The sequence below is a fragment of the Balaenoptera musculus genome, chromosome 2 (assembly GCF_009873245.2).
Source record: "Balaenoptera musculus isolate JJ_BM4_2016_0621 chromosome 2, mBalMus1.pri.v3, whole genome shotgun sequence".
In the NCBI taxonomy this organism is placed as follows: Eukaryota; Metazoa; Chordata; class Mammalia; order Artiodactyla; family Balaenopteridae; genus Balaenoptera; species Balaenoptera musculus.
The window spans coordinates 38,897,578-38,921,670 of record NC_045786.1 but is presented as its reverse complement, the minus strand read 5'-3'; the positions used below and the strand labels follow the sequence as shown (position 1 = coordinate 38,921,670).

The 24,093-nt window shown below is 46.2% G+C and overlaps 1 protein-coding gene and 1 pseudogene across 3 annotated transcripts in view; both read left to right on the top strand.

Annotated features, from left to right (window-relative positions):
* Positions 1 to 7,662: 7,662 nt before the first annotated feature.
* LOC118891407 lies at positions 7,663 to 7,762 on the top strand (annotated as a pseudogene).
* Positions 7,763 to 23,325: 15,563 nt separating this feature from the next.
* The window catches only part of ACAN (aggrecan), a 62,714-nt gene continuing 61,946 nt past the window's right edge, over positions 23,326 to 24,093 (top strand). For all 3 annotated transcript variants that reach the window (XM_036843480.1, XM_036843479.1, XM_036843478.1), the window contains exon 1: positions 23,326 to 23,676. The gene's annotated coding sequence lies outside the window, so the exon portion shown is untranslated. The remainder of the gene's footprint in view (positions 23,677 to 24,093) is intronic.

The window sequence follows — 24,093 nt, the reverse complement described above, 5'->3', positions numbered from 1 at the left end:
TAAGAATTATTAATTTTATAAAATCTCAACACCTAAACATGTCTTTTTTAACATAATATTTTAATATCCTGTGATGAAATGAAAATTATGCATAAAGCATAAAAGCAAACAGCGTGTCTGATGTATGAAAATGGTTGTCTAGAGAAAAAGCATTTGTACAATTGAGTTGTAAACTAAACTAGCCACTTTTTTCAGAGAACATTATTTTTACGTGGAACAACAATTGCCAAACTATAGTTATTCAAACTTGTGTATCTGGCAGATATTTTCTCGAAAATGAACAAAGTGAGCCTGTCATTTCAAGGAAAACAACTGACAGTGTTTGTGGCCAATGACGAAATTCAAGCTTTCAAACGAAAATTCAAATTTTGGAAAACTTGTGTCTGACATCATGACTTTGGCAGCTTCCCAATAAAAGCTTTTTGGTGGTGATGTTAACAAATATGATTTTATTTTTTACGCTGTATAACAAAATGTGTCAACATTTGGAGTATGTGCATACTCAGTAAACCAGTATTTTCCAAATATCACAGATGGGTAGATGATCCACCCAAAGCACAAGGTACACCAATAGATTTTCCTGCAACAGGGTATGAAAAGTTCTTTGACCTCATTTCAGATAGCAAATTACAACTAACTTTTTCAAAACTACCTCTTGTTGAGTTTTGGTGTAGTATCAAAGAAAAATATCCAATTATATGAAAGAGCTATTCAAATACTCCTTTTTTCTTTCTTTCCTTTCTCCCCCAGCCTGATTGAGGTATGACTGACAAATAAAAATTGTATACATTTAGGTTGTACAACATGATATTTTGGTACAGGTGTTACATTGTGAAATGATTATCACAACCAAGCTAATTAGCACATCCATTAACTCACACAGCTATCTTGTGTGTGTGTGTGGTGAGATTTACTCTCTTAGCAAGTTTCAACTATACAACACATGAATACTCCTCTCTTTTACAACTAGATAGTCCCATGAAATATTTTTATGTTAGAAAATATACTAATTTGTCATTAAAAATATGTTAACATGTAATGGGTCTACTGTTTTGGTTTTTTTTTTTAATAACAGAGTGGGGGTTTCTTTGTTGTTTGTTTTTATAAATTTATTTATTTATTTATTTTTGGCTCAATTGGGTCTTCTCTGCTGCTCACAGGTTTTCTCTAGTTGCGGCGAGCAGGGGCTACTCTTCGTTGCGGTGCGTGGGCTTCTCATTGTGGTGGCTTTTCTTGTTGCGGAGCACGGGCTCTAGGTACGTGGGCTTCAGTAGTTGTGGCACGTGGGCTCAGCAGTTGTGGCTCACCGGCTCTAGAGCACAGGCTTAATAGTTGTGGCACACGGGCTTAGTTGCTCCGTGGCATGTGGGATCTTCCCAGACCAGGGCTCAAACCCGTGTCCCCTGCATTGGCAGGCAGATTCTTAACCACTGCGCCACCAGGGAAGTCCTCTACTGCTATTTTTTAAATGAATTAATAAATAATTTTTAAATTCTCAGCTTTAATTTCTAATCTGGTAAAATCAATTGATATAACACATAAATAAAATCTCGTTAGAGGTCCTCAATTTTTAACAGTCCTGAGAACTGCTGGTTTAAACCCAATCAGGATTCACCCTCTGGGATCCAAGGGTTGTCCACCCTTCCCAGAGGCACATGGCTGCCTTGATGTGAAGGGGGCCTGAAAACCCTCAAGGTCCCCTGAGGAAGGAGGAGTGAAGGTGGGTAAGTGACCACCTGATCTGCTACAGTGGCTGCCGAGTGAATGATGACCTGGACCAGGGACTCCTGAGGCACCTCTGGCCAGCAGGGCTGCGTTAAGGCCAGTCCACGCTGTGGCAGACGGTTGGAGTGAGAGACAGGGGACCTTTCTCCTGTAGAACAAGAAGGCTTTGTGAGGCACGAGGCCTCTGCTCTGCAGTGCTTCATGACCTCTTCTGTGAACGGGCAACCCCCTGGCTGTGGAGACCCTTCTTTATGGAGTGCAACTCTGTATTTTGACTTTCCATACAACATCCCCTCATCCCATCTTTTCACCATATTTGCAAAGTGAAAAGCCACAGCCAACAATTTAGTTCTCCTGCCTAAACATACAATCCTATCACTTACCCATTCAAAATTCTGAAAACTCCAGTGTGTACAGAATAAAGCCCAAATTTTTACCATGCACTTAAAAGATTTCCACATTGTGGCCCCAGACCATCTTTCCAGACTTTCAGAGTAAGTTTAACCTAGTGGTTAAGAGCATGCACTTAGGAGCCAGGCTGTCAGGGTTCAAGATCCAGGCCTACCAACCACTTACCAACCGAGCGCCCTGAGAGTGCTATGCCGGAGAATGTTTAACAACTGGCTCTCGGGGTGGGCTTGACGCCCTGATTTGTGGCATTTGCCAGTTTCCATGGTGTTGATACTTCCACTATGGCCAGTTTCAAACCACCAATATGACATCACTAAATTTAGAGTTGGGAAGAGATGCTTATAATTTGCTCCCAAGAGCCAGTGCAAGCCAGCCCCAGCACCCCTCCGGACCTTGGGTAAGTTACCTTCTCACTCTGAGACAGCTTCCCCATCTGTACAATGGGGATAACGAGTGCCCGGCTATGGCGTTGTCGTAAGCATCAGATTGGATGGGGTAATGGTTCTCAATCATTAGCATGCATCAGAACCATCTAGAGGGCTTGTTAAAACACAGATTGCTGGGCCCCGCTCCCACAGTTTTTGATGCCATGAGTCTGAGTGGGGCTCAAGAATTTTCATTTCTAACAAATTCCCAGGTGATAACATTTTGAGAACTACTAGTTTGGTGCCTATAAAAGACTGAACCCAGTCCTAGCACAGAGATGCCCAAGCACAGAATTAGCTCTCCTTTGTCTGATGCATCCCCACTCATCCCCCGTCATAGCCACACTGGGCCGCCCATCTTTCCCTGAACCCACAGTACACTTTCCAATCTCTGTACATTTGCTTCCTCCTTTTCCCTGCACCTAAATGTCATTCTCTCTGCACCACTAACCTTTCCCATTGAAATCTTAATTCAGCTTAAATACCACCTCCCTGCTAAAGCCTTCCCTGAATCTTCTACTTAGAAATAATTGTTCTTAACCTGTCCTCTCTCAAATTTGCAGTTGCTCTTATTCTTCTCATCAAAGTTTGCCTCAAACTGGAATGACTGCCTCAATACCATCTCTCTTACTCAAGTGTAAGTACCTGGTGTGCAAAATACTGTCACATCCATCCCTGTCACCCTAGCCCAGCACCTTATATATAGAAGGAAACTCCAATCGCCTCTCAGTGGACAAGCCTCTTGCTAGCAAAGGAAGGTGTCCTGTTCAGGGATATGTGACCCATCCCCAAATTACAGGCTTCCTCATGTTCAGCAGAGTTGTGCTAAGGGAGCTCCCAGGCACCCTCTGGGGTTGAATGAATGATACATACATAGAAAATGTAGCAAACAAATAAAAATATTCTTAAGTCGAGGAGAAATAAGTTCTGTAAGAAAAGAAAATATACGACTGTATTCTACATGGCTCAGCTGTGAAGCTCCACTGTCATAGTAATGCTCTTACTGACTTGTCCAAAATTATGATTTAACTCTATCAGGAGGATGATGGGGACAGAAAGTGTGCACATTTTGGGAGATGGTGGTGAAAGAGAGCTAAATCTTCATTTCCAACACAATGAGAAGTCAATAGGTAACGCCTAGAACCTAAAAACCAAGAAGTATCGTTATGTTCCTATTACTTAAGGATATAGAGATGAATTCCAAATGAAAAAGATAAAAGAATTGAAGTGGTTGCCTCCAGGGAGCAAAAAACAAAGAGAGGCAGGGTCTGATTTGAGAGGTAGAGTAAGAAGCCTTAAAGTATAATTGACTCTTTAAGCTGTATTCACACACAGACACACACATACATCTGTGAAAAAACAAAAACTAAATGTTTTTTAAAGTGACAAAGAGGAACCTATGACACAGTTATAATAAGCAAAACAGTGTGGCACTGTCATAAAGATAGACTAATGGAATAGAATAGAGACCCCAGAAATAAGCCCTTGAATATATGGTCAAATGATTTTCAACAAGGGTGCCATGCAGTGGAGGCCATTCCATGAAAACAGGACAGTCGCTTCAACAAATGGTATTAGGAAAGCTGGACATCCACAAGCAAAAGAATGAATTTTGAACAGTTTGTAACTGGCTTTGAACAGAAGGATAACGGCACCTAGGACCCAGCTTGGGGAATGTCTACATTTAATGGCTTGTGAGAAAAGAATGAGTCTACAAAGAATACTGAGGAGGAGTGAGCAGAGAGGTGGAAGGAAGTCAGGAGAGAGCAGGGAGGGGGACCTGAAGAAGGGAGTGGTCAGCTGTGCCTCCTGCTGTTGACAGGTCAGGAGGTCAGTCAAACAGAGAGTACAAAATCCAACAGATTTGGTTACATGGGAGTTAACAGGTAACATCAGCCAAAGCTGATGGAGGTGAAAGCCAGTGGTTGAAAATACAAAAGAGAGAAGGGATCACCAATGGGAGGTCCTGAGAAGATAGTGGGGTTGGGGGATGCATGGGGTCTCCGAGGTGAGCTGGAGGATTGGCCTCAGAGAGGGGGAAGGAGGTTCCACTATGGCAACAGGAAGATCAGGGGAAGGATGAGTGAGGACACTGCTGGGTTTGGAAGTTGCAGAATTTTAATCTACAGCTTCAATTTTCTCTATAAAATACAGGATGGGTGCAGGAGTGTGGGGGGCTGGCAAGAGAGTTACTGAAATAATAGGTTGAGTAAGAGGGAAGGAGAGGGTGAAGACTAGAAGAAAGGCGAGATCCCACTGAGGATGTAGCAGGATGGGGGCCAAAGGTGGCCGGAAGGAGAAGGCATCGTGGTAGGAAAGCAGGAGCCACAACTACTGCTTGGGGGTTTGTGGGGATGACAAGTCCAAGATGAGAATCAGGGCTGAGTCGTGAGGTGGGACAGAAGAAACCTAAAGAATGAGCCTAAAGCCCCTAGACCAACCAGCTCTCCTGAGTCACTGCCCTGCTCCGCCAGTAATCACCAACCCGTGGTATCATGGCAGCGTGCAAAGGACTGAAAACACAGAGCCAGACAAAGCCTATGTCCTTTGCAGCCTGTTCCCCAGCCTGAGGGAGTATGTTTTGCACCCAAAAGGTGATATTAGGGTGGACACTGGAAGAGCATCAGTTACAGCTGAAATAGAAATTTAAAGAAAGTGGGGGGAGGGACTTCCCTGGTGGTCCAGTGGTAAAGAATCTGCCTTCCAATGCAGGGGACAAGGGTTCGATCCCTGGTCAGGGAACTAAGATCCCACACGCCACAGGGCAACTAGGCCGGTGCGCCACAACTACAAAGAACATGTGCCCTGGAGCCCACGCACCACAACTAGAGAGAAGCCCTTGAGCCACAACGAAAGATCCTGCATGCCGCAACGAAGATCCCGCATGTCGCAACTAAGACCCAACACAGCCAAAAATAAATAAGTTAATTAATTAATTAAATACTTTTAAAAAAAAGAAAGTGGGGTGATACCCCTATAATTTTAATCAAAAACAAAATAGACTGTGCCATGTTTCATCCAGGGAGGCATGTCGACTAAGGTTGGCTCCAGACCCCCCAGCTCTGCCTCACCTCGTCTCAATGGTGTTGTCCTTTTAGATAGAGCAGCTGCTTTCACACTTAGCAGTGTGTTGGAATCACCTGGGGAACTTTACAGATACTGTAACCCCCGATCCCACCTCCAGGGATCCTGGCTGAATTGCTCTGGGATAGAGCCAGGGCTCCAGGAGATTTCAAAGTTCTCCAGGTGATACCTGTGTGCAGCCAGGGCTGAGAACCACTGCTTCTGACCAATTTCAGAGCTAAAGCAGCTGTGCCCCAGCACCCAGGCTACCTCCACTTCCAGGGCAACAGCCAGTTGCTGGAGTTTCTGGACCATTCTATGGAACAGCAAACAGGCTCCCCTCTCCTTACAGAACTGCAGGGCTCTAGCCCAGACCAGAAAGAAAACCATGTAAAGCTGAGCTTGGTTAATGCCTCCAGGGCCTGGGTGCCCGGTCTATTGAGCTGGGTTTGCACATTCTGAGCAATCAGGCTGGACAACGTGCCCAGAAGCACTGATCAGGTGGAGGAGGCGGGGAAGAAAGGCCAAATGGCTTCAGGTCTGGTGTGAAATTGGGCAAGAGGGACAGTCAACCCTACTAGGAGAAGTGACCCAGACGGCAAACAAACAGGGCAGGGTGGACCGAGACCAAGTTATGCGGACAGCTCAGCAGTCACAGAATCCACCAGACCCAACAGAGCTGCCTTCTCTCAGCACCTCCAGAGACCAAAACTTTCCACTAGGGACAGAGCACTTGGAGACAGCGTGACGTAGCCGTCCCAAGACAAAGCCAGAAAGTTCACAAGTGTAGGGAACGTGACATGCAGTCTTAACCTCAAGAAGGAATTCACGCTCAGACGCTAACCAGCACGGGGGTGTAGCTAGGCCTCATGGGGGTCTTTGCAGGACAAAGAGAGGCTCCCTGTATCTCCAAACTGCAGCATCCACAGTGGCACCCAGGACCACCAGATTCACCCACTCTTCCCACAAGGCTCTGTCGGACCCATCTGCACACACGGGGCTGCACTGGCCTGTTTGCTTGTTCAAACAAACCTTGTTCACTGAGGCACACCAGAGCCCAGCAGAAGAGCCAGTCGTTATGTGTCTAAGAAACACACGAATGAAAAGGAGAGGATGTATCCATTGTTCTTAAGCAAAGAATCAATAGCTCTTAGTCGGGCAAGTTTTCTTCTGGGGACTTACTCTAGACCTGCTAAATCAGGGCCTTTGAAGGTGGAGCCCTGGCATTGGGTGATTATCATTTCTATTCCTAATTAGGAACCAATGCCCTATGATCCAAGGGTCTCATACTTTAGCCAGTACAAGAATCACCAAAGGTGCTCGGTAAAAATGCAGATTTGAACCACAAACCATTTGGGAAAAGAAATCTAAAAAGTAATATCATCAAGTAGCTTCAAAAACACATGACCCGTCCATGGATGAATGGGTAAACAACCTACAAGCTGATTTTCAACAAAAGGGCCAAAGTAATTCAACGGGGATAAACTAGTCTTTTCAACAAATGGTGCTGAAAAATCTGAATATCTGTAAGAAAAAAAGTTAATCTTAGCTCTTACCTCACATCACACAAAAAATAACTCAAGATGTATCACAGACCTAAACATAAAAGTTAAAACTATAAAACTTCTGGAAGAAAACAGGAGAATATTTTTCTGACCTTGGTAGGCAAAGATTTCTTAGGTGGGACGCAAAAAACACTAACTCTACAGGGAAAAAACTGGAAATCTGAACTTTATCAAAATTAAAGACTTCCACTCTTTGAAATTCACTGTCAAGGAAATGAAAAGGAAAGCCATAGACTGGGAGAAAATATTTGCAATATTTATATTCAACAAAGGACTTGTAAAGTTCAGTAAGAACTCTTAAAGTTCACTAAGAAATTAAACAACACCTCCTACACACACAATGGGCAAAAGATTTGCACAGGCATTTCAGAAAGATATACAAATGACCAATAAGCACACCAAAAAATGCTTATTTAGGGAGATGCAAATTGAAACCACAGTGAAGTACCTCTATACATTCATTTAAATAACTAAAATCTGAAAGACTGATGTACAAAAATTGGAATGATACAGAGATTAGCACAGCCCCTGTGAAAGGATGGCATGCAAATTTGGGAAGCATTCCATATTTTTTGACCATAACATTTGAAGAATTATGTTGGTTTTTAACACAAAATTTAAGAAAATAAAAACGAAAGATTTCAAGTCTACAACTTTACACTTCACTAAATATCTACACTTTACACTAAATATCATTTGGTTCATATTTAGATATTTCTATAGTTAAAACTACTAGTATTTTCAATCTTCCGGTAATATTAAAGTATCACCTTTGTACATTACTTATCATGAACTTTTTAACTTTTTTTTTTTGGAAAAAAAGAAGCATTTTTTTAACAAGTAAGTGTTTTTCAGAATTTATGTGTGTACTACATATATTCAGTATATTTATTATATATAGTACATATATATTTATTAAATATAACCTATAACTAACTCTAGTATAAATATGTATATTTATTATAGATTATATATAATATATAGATCATAACTTTTTAATTAAAGTTGAATTATATATTTTTATTTATTATATATACATATACATATATAATAAATAAAAGACTGACAAAATCAAGTGTTGGTGAGAACGTGAAGTAACTGGAACTCTCGTACATTGTTCATGGGAATCCAAAATGGTACAACCACTTTGGGAAAGAACTTGATAGTTTCCTCTTAAGTTAAACATATACTTATAGTATAACCCAAGAATTCCACCCCTTGATATTTGCCCAAGAGAAATAAAATACATGTATACACACATACACACACACACACACATACACGCACACACACACACACAAACTTGTTCATAACAGCTTTATTCATAATACTCTGAATCTAGAAACTATTCAAATATTCATCAATAGGTAAAATGAATAAACAAACTGTGGAATAGCCATACAGTGAAATACTACTAAAAATAAGAAAAATGAACTATGAACACAAATATCATGGAGGAATATTAAAATCAAGCTGAGCAAAAGAAATTAGACACAAAAAATTGCATACTACATGCATTAATTTCTTAGAGCTGCTGTGAAAAATTACACAACCTTGGTGGCTTAAAACAACAGAAATTTATTCTCTCAGAGTTCTGGATGCCAGAAGACTGAAATCGAGATGTCAGCATGGCTGCACTCCCTTTGGAGGCTCTGGGAGAGATTCCATTCCTTGTCTCTTCCAGCTTCTGGTGGCTGCCAGTATTCCTTGGCTTATGGCCACATCACTCTAATCTTTGCCTCCGTCTTCACACTGATTTCCCCCTGTGTGTGTGTGGTGTTCAATCTCCCTCTACTTCTCTCTTATAAAAACATTTATGATGGCACTTAGGACCCACCCAGATAATCCAGAAGTATTTCCTCATCTCAAAATCATTAACTTAATCCCATCTGCAGAGACACTTTTTCCAAATAAGGTAACATTTACAGGTTCCAAGGATTAGGACACATCTTTGGGACTACCATTCAACCTACCACATCACATGTTTCCATTTATATGAAATTCTGGAACGAATCTCTGGAAACAAATAGAAGTGGTCATCTGGAGCCAAGTGGGGTAGTTGATTGACTGCAAGGGGGCAAAAGAGAACTTTCTGGTGTGAAATAAATGCTCTATATCATAATGGAGATGATGGTTACATGACTGTGTAAATTTACCAAAACTCATCAAACTTTATTACAATGGGTACATTTTGTTATACATAAATTATGCTTCATTAACATTAATTTTTTTTTGATGTGGACCATTTTTAAAGTCTTCATTGAATTTGTTACAATATTGTTTCTGTTTTGTGTTTTGGTTTTTTGGCCACGAGCCATGTGGGATCTTAGCTCCCTGACCAGGGATCAAACCCGCACCCCCTGCACTGGAAGGCAAAGTCTTAACCACTAGACAGCCAGGGAAGTCCCAACAGTAATTTTAAAAGAAAGCAAAAAAGTGAATATTTGGGGGGCAACCTTGGAAGTCAGATTTGGCAAGTCTGGGGTGAATTCTAAACAAACAGCCCAAGTACCTGGAAGGCAGGTGGTCCTGGAACGTCCCTGGAGAAGCAGCACTCTGGAAGACGGGGAAAGGACCCACCACATCCTGCTGCCTTCCCCTTGGCTTCTCAGATACCTGAGAGCCAGGTGCTGAGCTGGGATTCCCCTGCGGTGGGGTCCTGTCCACAGGGAGATCAGGCTGTTGGGAGAGACAGCCGTAACTAACTCGAGCACAAGGCACCTATGACAAGAACTGACAGATATAGAATGATAGAAGAAGGTATATTTTGACCCTAGATTATGGTAGAACTCTCTAGATGGGGTGGCATTTGAGCTGGGCCCTGACAACGGGGCAGGGTTTTTACATGCAGAAATATCAATGCCAGTTTCCTCTTGCTCAGAACCCCTTAGTGTGTCCTGGGTCCTCTTGGGCCCTTCCCCATTCGAGTCAAGCTTACTCAGGGTGGCCTCTCCAGGCATTCTATTCTGCCTCCTGTCTTTTGCCCATGCTATGCCATGTGCCAGTCATGCCAATGCCTTCCCTAGATTCTTCACCAACAAAGCCCCAACGACAAGACATGACCTTCAATAAGGTCCCTGTTGTAGACAAGCTGTCTGGTTGTCCTTCTCTTGACTCCTCCACCCCAGGTTCCAATCCACAGCTCCAGCCAGGCGTTCATGTTCCCAGGGCTCTACTTCTTTGACTTGAATCATTGGTCCCTTCCTGCATCTGCTCTAGCTCTGGTTCCCCATGAAGCCTTTACCTGCCTCCAGGTGAGCCCTATCTTACATAGCGCAGGGGTGCTATGGATGGTTAGGCCTTCTTCTATGACCTGGCTCCTGATCCCCACCTCCACTCCCCATTCCTGGCTCTTCCTAGGCCACAGTATTTCAACTCCTAGATTCTCACGGATGGACCCAGGCCAAGGCCCCATGGCTTCCCTGGACCAAAAATGAAGCAATTTGAGGCTTCTCAGGCCTTAGTCCCAGCACAAACCCATGGATTTTGTTCTGTGTGCCTTGCCTAAGGAGACAGCTTGGAATCTCGTAGCCTATATCCTCCCCTTGTCCCAATAAGCCAGGAAGCTTCTCCCTCCTTTGCTGAGTGAGGAAGGGCAGGCTTCCTGGAGCCAGGGCCAAGCTGAGACTAGGAAAGCAGAGCCCTGTGGCTCCAGGTGTGCCTCCCTGCATCCTTGCTCTCACCACACAAGATGCTCCATTCTTTTCTTATAATCATTCCTTGTTTGTATCATTTTTAGGTGTCATCAGAGCTCCTCACTGACCAGCTGAGCAGATAAGCCTGCAAGAGGTCCCCAAATAGGAACAGCTGGCAAGACCACAACCAACTCCAGTGATGCCTCCACCTTTTGGAGAGCCAAATGGCCTCCAAGATCTGGTCCCAGAAGACAAGGAAGAAAGCCATGGGGAAGGAAAGGGGCGTTCTGCAGAACTAACAATCCTAGAGTGAAGAGGAGCCCTCACCCTGGCAAGCACACTGAACCCACCACCTTGTGTCAAAGACTTGAACACATCTTAAGTGGGGCCTCCAGGTCCCAAATGCCCAGGTAAGGAACACAAGGAGAAGGCTGCCTTCCTTTCTTTCCAGATGAGTGGGTCTAGACCACAGGCAAATGGGCACTAAATGGGGTTCCACCAAATGTCCAAGACCCTTGTCAGAGTATGAAGGCTGTTCTGGCAACAAGGATCCAATAATGGGGCCATCCAGGCTGCACCCCCAGCCACCCATGCACCATATCACCCTTACCTACTCTGGGAGATATTCTGACCCCTAAAGAAGGGATCCCAGTGACCGAAATAGCCAGGTGGAATCCAAACCTTATTCGACCACTGAGATACTGACTAGAGACAGTAATCATGCCTTTCACAGTATTCCAGCTTTTCATCCACCTGGCACATAGGATTACACTTCCTCTCCCACAGTAGCTGGATGGGGTCACATGACTAGTTCTAGCCAGTAAGTTGTAACCAGAAGTGACATGTGCCAGTTCTGGGCTGGAGCATTTAACTACTGATACACAACATTCCAGGGCTCTCTTTCCCCCTCTGCCATGGAAACCTGCAATGTTCCAGATGGTGGCTGTTCCATCAGCCTGACCTGGAGGATGACGACCTGGTGCAAAGCTCCCAACTATCCACAGTGGACGTGGGCCAGAACTAAATCTTTGTTATTTCAACTCACTGAGATTTGGGGACTGTTGTTACTGAAGCATAACCCAGCCTATCCTGACTGAAACATGGGCCAAAGGCCAACCAGCACAGCACAAGGTCAATATCACTATTCCCAGTGACCCATGCTGCTTTGCTTCCCCATCATCCACTTTTAATTTGGGGTCCAAGTCAACACCTCAGTCCTAACACAATGAAAGAGTAAGGATGTCACAGAATCCTGCCCAGCTTGAAGACTCCAAATCTATAATCTTCTCTGAGTCAAAGATGCCAGCTCTTCCGGATTTGGTAGATTCTGGTTCAGTGTTAGAGTCAGGGTTAGGCAGCTACAGGTGGCAAACTTTAGGCTGCCAAGCAAATGGCAGAAGTTGAACCATGACATATGAACTGACGTCTGACGTCAGACTCCGGAGCTCAAACACTTCTTGCCAGGTTTGACTTAAGAAAAACTAACTTTACATCTTCTGTGGTTTCATCTTGGAAAAGGAGAACTCCCATCTGTGGGTCCTGACTTGACGGGCCTGCTGGGTCGTCATCTTCAGCTTCACGTCCTAATGCATCCTAGAGGTACTCCTCTTCTCCCATCAATTGTCTAACATGCTATCTCACGCGATTTGTAGCTTCTAGTCATGTTTGCTCCCCACCCTTGCCAGCTCAAGCCTCAGCCCATGGCCTTGGCCTGTCATCACCCTTCTCTCCTGTCATCACCCTTCTCTCCTGTCATTTAGACTTCTCCTAACCTCACCATGCCCAGGAAATTCTCCTGGCTGATAGAGGCTGGCTGATCGGTACAGAGGCCTTACCCTACACACCCTTAGAGATTATATACCTTACACATCTTTACTGTCTTATATAGCTCTAATTTGACCCTTTCAACTAAGTGGACAGGGAGGGGGAAAGGATACGTGAATGTTTATGAGCCCCTGCAATGAGCTAGTTGCTCTCCTTCACTCACTCCTCATTCAAGCAGGATGGTAAGGCACAATCTCTGGGACCTAATTGTCTGGCATTGAGTCTCTGCTCTGCCGTTCACTAGCTATGATTTGCAGCAAGGGGCTTGACCTCTCCGGGCCTCAGTTTCTTTTTTTGTAAAACAAGAATAAGTTGTGAGGGCCATTAACAAACAGTAAGATTACTATGGTTACTAAATGAGTTACTAGACATAAAATGCTTAGAACAGTGCCTAACACAGAGTGCTCAATGCATGTGAGTTATTATGATTCACTTCTAGATTCTCTAAATGTGCCAGACACAGCAGATACAAAGGAGAGCAAACTAGACCTACTCATTCATTCAACAAATATCGATTGGGAGGTTGCAACGCCCCACACTGAGATGGGAGCTGACAATATGTGTCCCTACCCTCCTGAAGCTCAGAGTCTGGTAAGAGAGGGCGGTGGACACTACACAAGTAAACAGCTCAAAATACACACCAGCAAGGCATGGTCTAGACCGGGAAGGGAAGGAATGAGATGTCGTAATAGAAACTGGGGGAGGCAGAGAAGTTGGGTGGTCAGGCAAGTCCTCTCTGATATTTAAAGTACAACCTGAGGGACTTCCCTGGTGGCGCAGTGGTTAAGAACCCGCGTACCAATGCAGGGGACATGGGTTCAAGCCCTGGTCTGGGAAGATCCCACATGCCGCAGAGCAACTAAGCCTGTGTGCCACAACTACTGAGCCCACGCGCCACAACTACTGAAGCCCACGTGCCTAGAGCCTGTGCTTGGCAATAAAAGAAGCCACCGCAATGAGAAGCCCGCACTCGGCGACGACGAGTAGCCCCTGCTCACCGCAGCTAGAGAAAGTCCGCGTGCAGCAATGAAGACCCAACGTAGCCAAAAATAAATCAATCTATAAAAAAAAATAATAAAGTACAACCTGAAGATGAAATGGAGCCAAAACACAGAGGGGAAGAGTAAGGTGACTTGTGGGGCGATGAGGTGAGGGAGGCAGGGCCAGGTCGCTCAAGCTCTGTTGGCCGTGGTGTCCTGAATGCAACCAGAAGCCACTGGATGGTTGTAAGCAGAGAAGCAGCAGGATCCCATCTGCATCCTTCTATGGGAATATTGCAATTCCTCTTTTACTGAGGAGGAAACTGAGGTCCAAGGTCACATCGTTGGTAAACAGTACAGCTGGACCTAGAACAGGTCTCATAAGGCCAAGCTCAGGGAACTTGCCAGTTCGCCCTGCACTGCTCACTCACCCCTGTCCCATACAGCGGAATCAAGTGTACAAGGTAAGAGCTTGTTACCTCTAAAAGCCCTTCACCTGCTCGTGGGGTCATGGTGCCTGCCTTGGGGGCCTGGTGACAGTTTTCACACCAGTGGCTTCTGCAAACGAGCTGCTTCCCCGCACTTCTTGCCACCACTTTTTCCATCCCCCACAGTCACCAGAGTTGACACCCAAGCCAATAACCACAGGTAAAGGTGTTTCTCCCTGGGACACAGAGTTAAACACACAACCACAGAGATGCGTCTTGGGCCCGGAATGGAAGGGGCCAAGGTGCCAGGGATGACAAATCCCCCAGGAATCCAGCTCCAAGCTCCCCCGAGAGAAACCCCTTCCCAAAATAGGCAGAGGGGTCAGGAACACTCGTGCAAACAGCTGATCCACAAAACCCCACTGTGCCCACGGCTTTCCCCCCCTCAGCCCTTTCTATTTTTATCAGGAGGGCGAGAGGGGGTGGCCAGGTGGGGCTACACGGCTGTTTATGTCTGAAATTTGAAAAGATGCACAGTGTACTTGGGAGAAGGCGTTTGCAGTTAAAGGAATTTCAGAGGAGGATTTCAAACCCAGCGGGGTGAATAGGGGCCTTGTGCTCTGGCTTTTGACTCTGGAAAAGCCACGTTTCCATCTAAGGCATGCAGAGGGGCCAGTGATGGGGAGAAAATTTACGGGTGTGAGATTTGGACAGGCAGTGGGACCCAGCTCACCTGGGCACAGGCAACAACTGATTTGCAGACTGAGGGTACTTGGGGAGGAAGCCCTCTGCCCCTCCAGTGTAATTTCTATTTATTTATCCCCCAGATAATTCATAGACTTTCCTTGCCCTCTTAGTCTCCCCTGATTCACCCCACTCAATGCTAACCATTCTCTCCTCTGCATCTGTCATTTATCACCTCTCAATCAGGGAGTTTTATTGAGTATTAATTTTCTCATATATACATATTTGCTTATTATGGCTTTAAGTCACTCTCATTTGTCAATTTTCTGTTTTTGAATTAAATTGTAAGTGTCCCTTTGGTAGCTGTATGGCTACTATTCCTTTGACACACACACACATACACACACACGCATACACACACACACACACACACACACACACACACACACACACAACTTAGGACCTGGTCGACCATTTTACTCTGTAGGCACAATAGTGGGACTCAATGGTCCTATTCCTTCAATTGTGGAAGATGGGAGGCAAGAAAGAACAACAATTAAACGACACCACCCCCTAAGCTGAATGAATTTTACCATGTCTCTTTTCTTCATCTCTCAAACTGGTTCTGACACAACTCTGTGGAGAACTTCTAGCCTGAACTATACATGCCCTTATTAAGCCAGGGATCCTCAAGAAGCCTGGGGTGACTTTTGCAGGACTGGACTTCTGACTTGATCTGGGACCTAAGGTGGACTTGATGCCATGGTTCCATGGTGAGATCTGGCCAGAGTATATAAGAAGGTCATAGCTGTTGATCTCATTTATTTGGGCCTAGGAGTAAGTGCCACGAAGCATCAGATTCATATTGTATTTGTGCTTATAGATGCAAAAATGCAATAGTCATTCAAAAAATGAATTTAAAAATTCATTAGCTACAAAGTCCTAATAGCCACAAGATGCAGCTGTCATGCAATCAAACCCTAGTTTTGTCTACGGCTGATGGAAGCTCACCGCTTGATACTTGTCCACATTTCTTCTTCTCTAGAACCCCCTTACATGCATCGCTTTTCCTTGGTGCGTCAGGGTCTCTGGCATTCCTTTCCTGTTTCTGCGCATCCTTGCATTTCTCTCCAACAGCCTCTCTTCCTCCCCCTTTTCTGCCCTTCTACTCTCTCCCTTAATTAGTTACAGTATGAAATTAAAGTATATTTTAGCATTTGTTGACTGGAATTTAATGTTCCCTGATCTTATATTGAAAGCAGACGTGTGTAATCTCAGACCGAGCATTTATTTCCCCAAGCCCCAGCCCCACATTCCTCTCCGCCTGCTGGCCACCTCCCTCTGGATGTCCCTCCACCTCGGAAAACCCAACTTGGCTACAATGGGGACTCCCTGTCTTTCCTCCCCAAGCCAGCTGCCCTTCCCGACTGCCCAGCTCTTGACAGGGACTCCCCATTCCCAGTCATTCAGCTTCAGAAAGTTGAGACCATTCCTTTTTTTTTTCTTTCTTTTTTTTTTTAAGTTCCCCATGGGGTCTTAACCACTGGACCACCAGGGAAGTCCCGAGGCCATTCTTCATTCTCGCTTCTCTCTCTCTCCCTCAAGATCCAGTGTCTCTGATTCTTCCTTTCAGATGTCCTTTCCTGTCCATTCTCACTGCCATCACCATAGGTATTTATCCAACCACCCATAGATGAATTTTGCTTATCCTTCAGTGTTTTGACATGTACTGTAACTTTTCAAATTAATCATAATTTGATATTCCATAAAAATCTAGATATTTGGCTTCTCAAGGAAAACAACAATAATAACTACGATTACTACTACTACTACTACTACATGACCCAGCAACATTGAGCCTGAACTCCTGAATGGCGACATTTAGTTGGAGCTGGCTAGTGGCTGTCCCTTTGGGTGGGCCACACCCTCTCCAGTTTGCCTCTGGTTTGAGTGAAAGAAGCCAGACAAAAAAGAGTGCTCATGTGAAGATCACATTTCTGTCAAGTAAAAAATAAACAAAACTGGTCTGTCAGTGAGGTTAGAACAGTGATCTTCCTGGGGCGGGGACCGAGGGGGGAAGGGGGCAGGAGACGGCGTACTCACTAGAACACGCACAACGGAACCTTCTAAAGAGCTGAAAATGTTCTACATCCTGATTTGGTTGTGATTAGAATGGTGTTTGTCGATGTAAAAAAATTACGTAGAATAAATTGCATACTTAAGATGCACTTTATTCTATGTAAATTATATTTCAAAAGAAAGAAAGGGAGGGGGGAAAATGGTACAGTGCCTAGTCTGGTACCAAGCACACAGGTGCTCAATAAATGACTGATATTGACATATTCTTTAAGTATGAGAGCTCTGAAGCCAGGTGGCCTGGATTAGATGCCTGGTTCTACCATCTAGCAACTACATGAACTTGAGCAGCTTACTAAACTTCCCTGTCCTCAGTTTCTTCATCAGTGAAATGGAGGCAACAAGACCTCACAGGATCATTGTGAGGTTTAACAAAGCACTTAGCACAGGGCCTGGCACATGGTAAGTACCTAGTAAATACTACTGTGAAATAAAGAAAATTCTGACGCCTGCTACAATGTGGATGAACCTTAAAGACATTAGGCTAAATGAACAAGCTGTCAATAAAGGACTAATACCGTGTGATTACAGTTATACGAGGTACCTAGAGTAGTTAAACTCAGAGACAGAAAGTAGAGTGGTGGTTGCCAGGCGCTGGAGGGAGAGAGGGCATGGGGAGTTTACTATTTAATGGGTACAGAGTTCCAGTTTGTGAAGATGAAAGAGTTCTGGAGATGGATGGTGGGGATGGATGCACAACAATGTGCATGTACTTAATACCACTGAACTAAACACTAAAAACTGTTAAAATGATGAATTTTATGTTCCTTATATTTTACCACAATAATAAATATTAAATATTATAAATAACAAGTAAACAAACCAATAAATATTACCACGATGATGAAGCTGTGCTAGCCCATGAAGAAACTGAAATCCCGTTTTTTTAAACTTGGGATTTTTGAGACCAGTCAGAGAACCCTCCAGCATTTTTAATGCCTATTTTTATGACTCTTTCAAGATTAAAATGCTAACAAGTAAATGTCCTAAGAATAAAAGACAATCTACTTAAATAAGATTTTTTCTCATATTCTGAGTTTTCTTATATATTCTGGGTTTTCTCCTCTTGAAGGAATACACATTAAAAAACCAAATAGATCAAGAGAAACAACGAAAATGTCAAGATGACTGTTCTCCAGCACCGTATATCAAATGAGTACCAAGTTTTGTGGGGAAAAGTCATGCCTGTGTCTTAGCAGATCATTTTCAAACTATGGAGTTGCTGTCTGTCCCTCTTATATTTCATTTCTAGCAAGCATTTGTTTGTGGGGTACCATATTTGTTCATTTTATACATATTTTGTATCTGTACTATAATGTGTAAAAATCTAGGAAAAATTTTCCAGAATGACACACTGTTTATCAGTGAAAGAAAATGAAAACATCAAGCCCAGTGTGACAAGGGCTGGGCGCTCAGTCCTCAAAGACTCTGATGGCTGGAATAAAGGGAAGAGCAGAGAAAAGCCAGCTCAGGCCCGGGTGTGGGAGGTGCCCCATAGGATGCAGAGTGGGGAAGAGAAAAGATGGGGAGGCTTTCAGGAGCTTTGGGGCCTGAAGTTACCTAGCGAAGCATCCTTCTACACCTCTTCTTACCCCAGACCTGCTTGAAAAGTGTTTTTGTAATTGGTGACATGATGACGACTATGATGGTAGAAACCAACACGGTAACACCCCACTTGGCATCACTCCCTGCATGTTCTCGGTGATAAAACACAACTGAGGGACTTCCCTGGCAGTCCAGTGGTTAAGACTCCACGCTTCCACTGCAGGGGTCACGGGTTCGATCCCTGATCAGGAAACTTAAGATCCCGCATGCCGCGCAGCACGGCCAAAAAATTAAAACAAAACAAAACAAACAGACAAACAAAAAACACAAGTGAGTCACGAGTAAAATGCTTGCCCTGATTTCCTCTTTTATAAATGGCAGGGTTTATTGAAAATAGAATCTGCAATGAATTCGGGGGGAAAAAAATCAAACTGAATCTTCAAGAAATGAACGTTTCCTTAAACGTGCCTTTCAACTTCTATGTCTTAAATGACACAGCACTTTCCTGTTACTGTACATCATTATTCCACACAGTCCTGTGTGGAATTGTGTTTCATTAACATACTCCATGCTCTTTATTATTAGAACATTTCCCTCTGAGTTTGTCATTCGCACGGTGTTAAAGAAATAAAATGGCACTTTTCAAATGTTCCACTAGTTCTCAGAAGACTCCACTCCCCGGCCCAGTTCTGCAATAAGAAGGCTTTTCTCTATCATGTTTCTATGGCCCTTTGCTTCCAGAAAGGATCACAGCGTTTTCTACACACATTACATATAGTATTAATCATTGCCAAACTCCTATGAGGTATTTTTAGCTTCTTTACAAACCCAGAAACCAGCATACAGAAGAGAATGCACTTATTCAGGGACATCAAACTGCAAAGAAGGGCAGCAGGGAAGAAAACTAACCACCTTGCACCTCGAGCCAGATCATTTGCTAGGTGCTGACATCTAGCTCATTCTAATTCTCATAACAATTCCATAAGGTAGATCCATTTTTCAGATGAGAACACCAAGACCCAGAGAGGTTACAAAACTTGCCCAAGATCTCTGTGCCAGACATGGGATTCACATCCAATGCTCTTGAACATACAGGGAACCTTCCCTCCTCAACCCTGTTTTGTTGCTTGAGATACACAGGAAGCCCTTTTGTGGTGGCCAGCATGAAAACAGTTTGATGGTTTCAACTGTCCACAAGTTTCAATATCAACCAAAAGCATAAGCTCAAAGACTCACCAATCTTTGGTGGCGCCAGTAGGAGCAGAATGCCCAAATGGTGAGAGGGAAAGGTTGTCTTGGCTCTGCCCTGGTCAGTCCATGGCTGAGCTTGGGCATCCAATGCTGGGAATTACACATTTGAGGGGCATCCACAAACACGAGTTTCCAGAGAGTGAGGAAGCCAGAAGGAAGCTCCTTTGGGAAATATTTGAAGGACCTGAGGGCATTCTGCTGTGAGGAGAGACATAGAGGGATGATATGAAAAGTCCCTTGGGCTAAATGAAGCCTATCCTGCAGAAATTGAGACAGATGTGTTGTCCCAGAGAGCAGGCTAGACCACTTACTCATACAGGGGTATTGGAAAGATGCTTCAGAGGAATTCTGAAAACACCTTACACTTGGACTTAGTGAGGCATTTACATGGTATCACCATGTAAGGGACAATAACATGATGATACAGTTAGATGGACTGGGAGACTGGCCATCCTCTAACAGTCAGTTTAGTGGAGAGTAGAAGCCAGTCTCCAAGATGCCTCTCGGCAATCCCCATGCCCTGGTATTCACACCCTTGTATGTCCCTTCCCACACTAATACAGGGCTGGCCCTATGTGACCAATAGACTACAGTGGACATGACCATGTGTGACTTCCAAAGCTAGGACATAAAAGCATTGTGGTTTCCCCTTGGGCTCTTGTATCACTCACTGTGGTGGAAGCAAGGTGTCATGCCATGAGGCAGCTCCACCAGCAGGCCCTGTATGGAGAAGATCTGAAGCCACCGGCCAATAGCAAACACCGACTCGCCAGCCATGTGAGTAAGCCACCTCCGACCTGGATCCTCAAGCCTCGGTCTAGCCTTCAGATGATGGGGCTGCAGCTGACATCTGACTGCAACCCCATGAGACAGCCCAAGCCAGAACTGCCTGGGCGAGCTTCTCCCAAATTCCTGACCCATAGAAACCACGAGAGATAGTAAATGACTCTTAAGCCAGTAAGTTTTGGGGTGATGTGACACACAGCCATAATTACCGGGATATGGAACCATGGCATCCTAGCAGGGCTGTCTCCAGTGCCCTGCCCTAGAACTCAGTCCCAGGCTGAGTGAAGACCCAGAAAAAGTTGTCCTCAACATTCCCTAAGAGCCCTTCCTAGTTCAGAGATTCTCCTGTTCTGTAATGAGTAAACCTGGTGCCAGCACAGTGCTTCTCAAACATCAGCAGGTATAGAAAACACCTGGGGGATCTTATTAAAATGCAGATTCTGAGTCTGGGGTGGGCCTGAGAGTCTGCATTTCCAACAAGCTCCCGGCTGACTGTGCTAGTCTGTAGACTACTCTTGAGCAGTGAGAGGTTAGAACTTGCCCATGACAGCAGACCAGGTCAGGCAGCCTGGAAAAGGCAGTGGGCAGCTACAAAGTATTTGAGCAGAGGAGAGGTGACCAGGATCAGAAATACTACACAAGGAGTTCCCTTGTGTAGACTCCTGCATTGAATAGGGGAACGTCCATATGCCACCAAGGGCTTTCAGACACTCATGTCCTTTGATTCTCTCAACACAGTCTTTAAAGTATCCAAATGCTTTCCCATCATGCTGGGTTTTCTGCAGCCTGTAAAGGTAGGCAGTGTGGAGTCATGCCAACCTGCACTCATTCACTACCTGGGTGGACTCTTAGTCTCAGTTTCTTAGTGTGTAAAATGGGAATAAGAGCCACCTGCCAGGCCGTGGTATCAAGCAGTGTCTGGCACACAATAGGTGCCTATTATATGCTTCTTAGTTTCATTACAAACTAGATGATCAATAAACATTCACTCCCTTCATTACAAAGATTAATTACCTAATTAATATTTGTCCTTAAATTGAATTGTCCTTCACTAACCTCACATGTCCTGGGATATATGTCAGATATGGCCCCATTTCACAGGTGAGGGTGCGGTTTGTTCTCACCAAGAGCATCTGATGAATGAATACTGACATGAGAATTCATGACCCTCCTGTTGGAATTTTAAAGATTGTTTTTTTCTAGAAGTGTCATTTCCCCTGGTCCTGACATTAGGGCCAGTAACTAATAAGATTTCATCCCATTTCTTTGAAAGTCGCTGTTTCCGCCTAAGGGGCTCTGGTCACTGTCCTGTCAGCAGTGCCCAAAGTGCTCTGCAACTTAGAGACCTGACTCGGAGAAGCCAACAGACTCAGGTAGAACACTGGTGAAACCAGAACCGCCAACCGATGGAACACCTTAACCCCAGCTCCCCAGACCAGCGGGTGGAGTGGGCACCACGCCCTCCCTAGGCTTCACTGTCCTGTGCAGGGAAGGGGTGGGGGGCAGCTCCAGAGAATGTGCTGGGCCAGGGCCAGTCCTGTCCCGCAGGAGAGATGGCCGGTAAAATACCCACACAGTTCCAGAGGACTCACGCTGGGGAAAGTGAGGCACTCTGGCTCCTTTTAACCAAGGAAAAGCTGGGTCTGTTATCTCTGTAATGGGCAGCCCGCAAAGATCCCACTTCTTGTCCTTCTCCATTCAGTCCCCACCCAATGAGGGGTCTAGCGGCTTCTACCACACTGACCAAGGCCACTAAATCTTAGTGTCAATCACCAGCAGCTTCCTCCATAAGGACCCTGAAGGCCACCAGCCAGCCTGGGTCCCCCAAAGTGCTAAGGTTGAACCAGAAGCTTGTGTAGCAGCAGAGAGTATGACCTTGGGTTTGAATTCAAACCCCACCTTGAGTGGTAACTACATTACCCTCTGAGCCTCAGTTTTCACATCTTTTTTTTTTTTTTTTTTTTGCAAGGGGAGATTAGTTGTAATATTTACATATATTTACCTCATTGGGCTCTTTGAGAAAATTAAATGAGACATTAATGTGTATTAAGCAACCAGCTCAGAAGGTCTTCAAAACCTGTTCTTTTATTCTTTTGCGTGGAAACAAAATTAAGGAGGGTGGTCTCTGCAGCTACTGGAGAATTCCTGCTTCATTTGAGATGTCCTTGGTCTCTCCTAGATTTTGAAAACCCTCAGCCTTTGGTCTTGAGGCTCCCAGCCCCCAGCACGCCTCCCGCTGTCCTCTAACTTCCTCCCCACCGCCACCCCCAGCCCCGCTCCGCACTCCCCTGCCATCTCGCCGCACCCCATCCCCAAAAACTTTCAGCCAGCTCTTCAGGAAGGTCTTCCGAACTGTGGCCTGGGAGCAGGGGGCCGCGCCCCTCCCGATCGCATCTTGAGGGGCGTCAGCTGCAGACCCCCGCGCAGGCGCCGGGGAGCCCTGTCCGGCCGCGGCGGCTGCGGAGCCGGGCCCGCAGGGGCTGCCAGTGCGGGTACAGCCCTCCCGGGCCCCTCCGACTGCGGAGCGGCCGACCGCATTGCAGACGCGGGCCCTCCAGCCCTTCCCGCGCCGCCGTCCTCCCGCGGGCGCCGGGGCTGCCGGGGCCGCGCCGCGGCGGGGAGCGCTCCTCTCGCGCCCTGCGCGCCCGGCGGCTTCCCTAGCCGCGCGCCGGTCCGGGGCTGGGGACCAGCGCGCTCCAGACGCCTCTGCCTTCCCCTCCCCTTGTCGGCCGCCCCTCGGGTCCCCCGGGGGTGGGGTTTCCCTTCGCGCTCGCCCCCTCCCGCCCCCCTCCTGGGCCTTCCCCTCCCCCGCCCGCCCCTATGTATGTGTCACCGCGCGCCGTGCCCGCCCGCCCACCTACCTTCCCGCTGCTCCAGAGGGGCCTCGCAGAGCTGAGGACGCGCGCGGCGCTGCTCAAGTCTCTCTCTCAGCACCCTCGCCGGCCGGCATCTGACACGGGTGCCAGGGGGCTCCGGGCGCCTTTCAGTGTCCCTTCCCTAGGCCGGCCGGGACTCCGCAACCCAGACGCTGCCGCTGCGGCCACCGCCCGTGGGGACCTGCGGACAGGACGCCGGCAGGAGGAGGGGTGCGCAGCGCCCTCCCAGAGCGTCTCCCCCTCTGCGCGGCGAGACCCGGGCCTCCTGGCCCCAGGAGACCCCGCTGCCTCGCCAAGTGTACGGGACTGAAGTTCTTGGAGAAGGGAGCCCAACTCTTCAAGGTAACCGTCTCCTGCCCTCCAGAGAGAGGCTCTCCCAGGGCGCCCGGCGAGCCGGGAGCGGTGCTGTGGCTGCCCCCTCTGTGCTGGAGGCTGCGCTGCCTCCGTCTCCCCCCACCCCCCGGGGAGGTGTGTGCTGGGGGCCCCCGACGTCCCCCGGCTGCGTCCGCAGTGGACTTGAGCAAACTTTCTGGCTGTTGCAGACTCAGAGTGAATGGGGCGAAGGGACATGTGAGGAGGGGCTCTTGTCTCCCGGTCCCCAGAATTAAGGGACCCACTTTTCAAGCCCCAGGGTCTGGGAGGAGCCATAGTGGACAGAGTAGCAGCTCCGGAGTCAGGAAACTGTGGGTCCAAATCCCGCTGTGCTATTTTTGAGCTGGGGGAGTTGCTTCATCTTCCTGAGCCTTGGCCTGCCCTCTG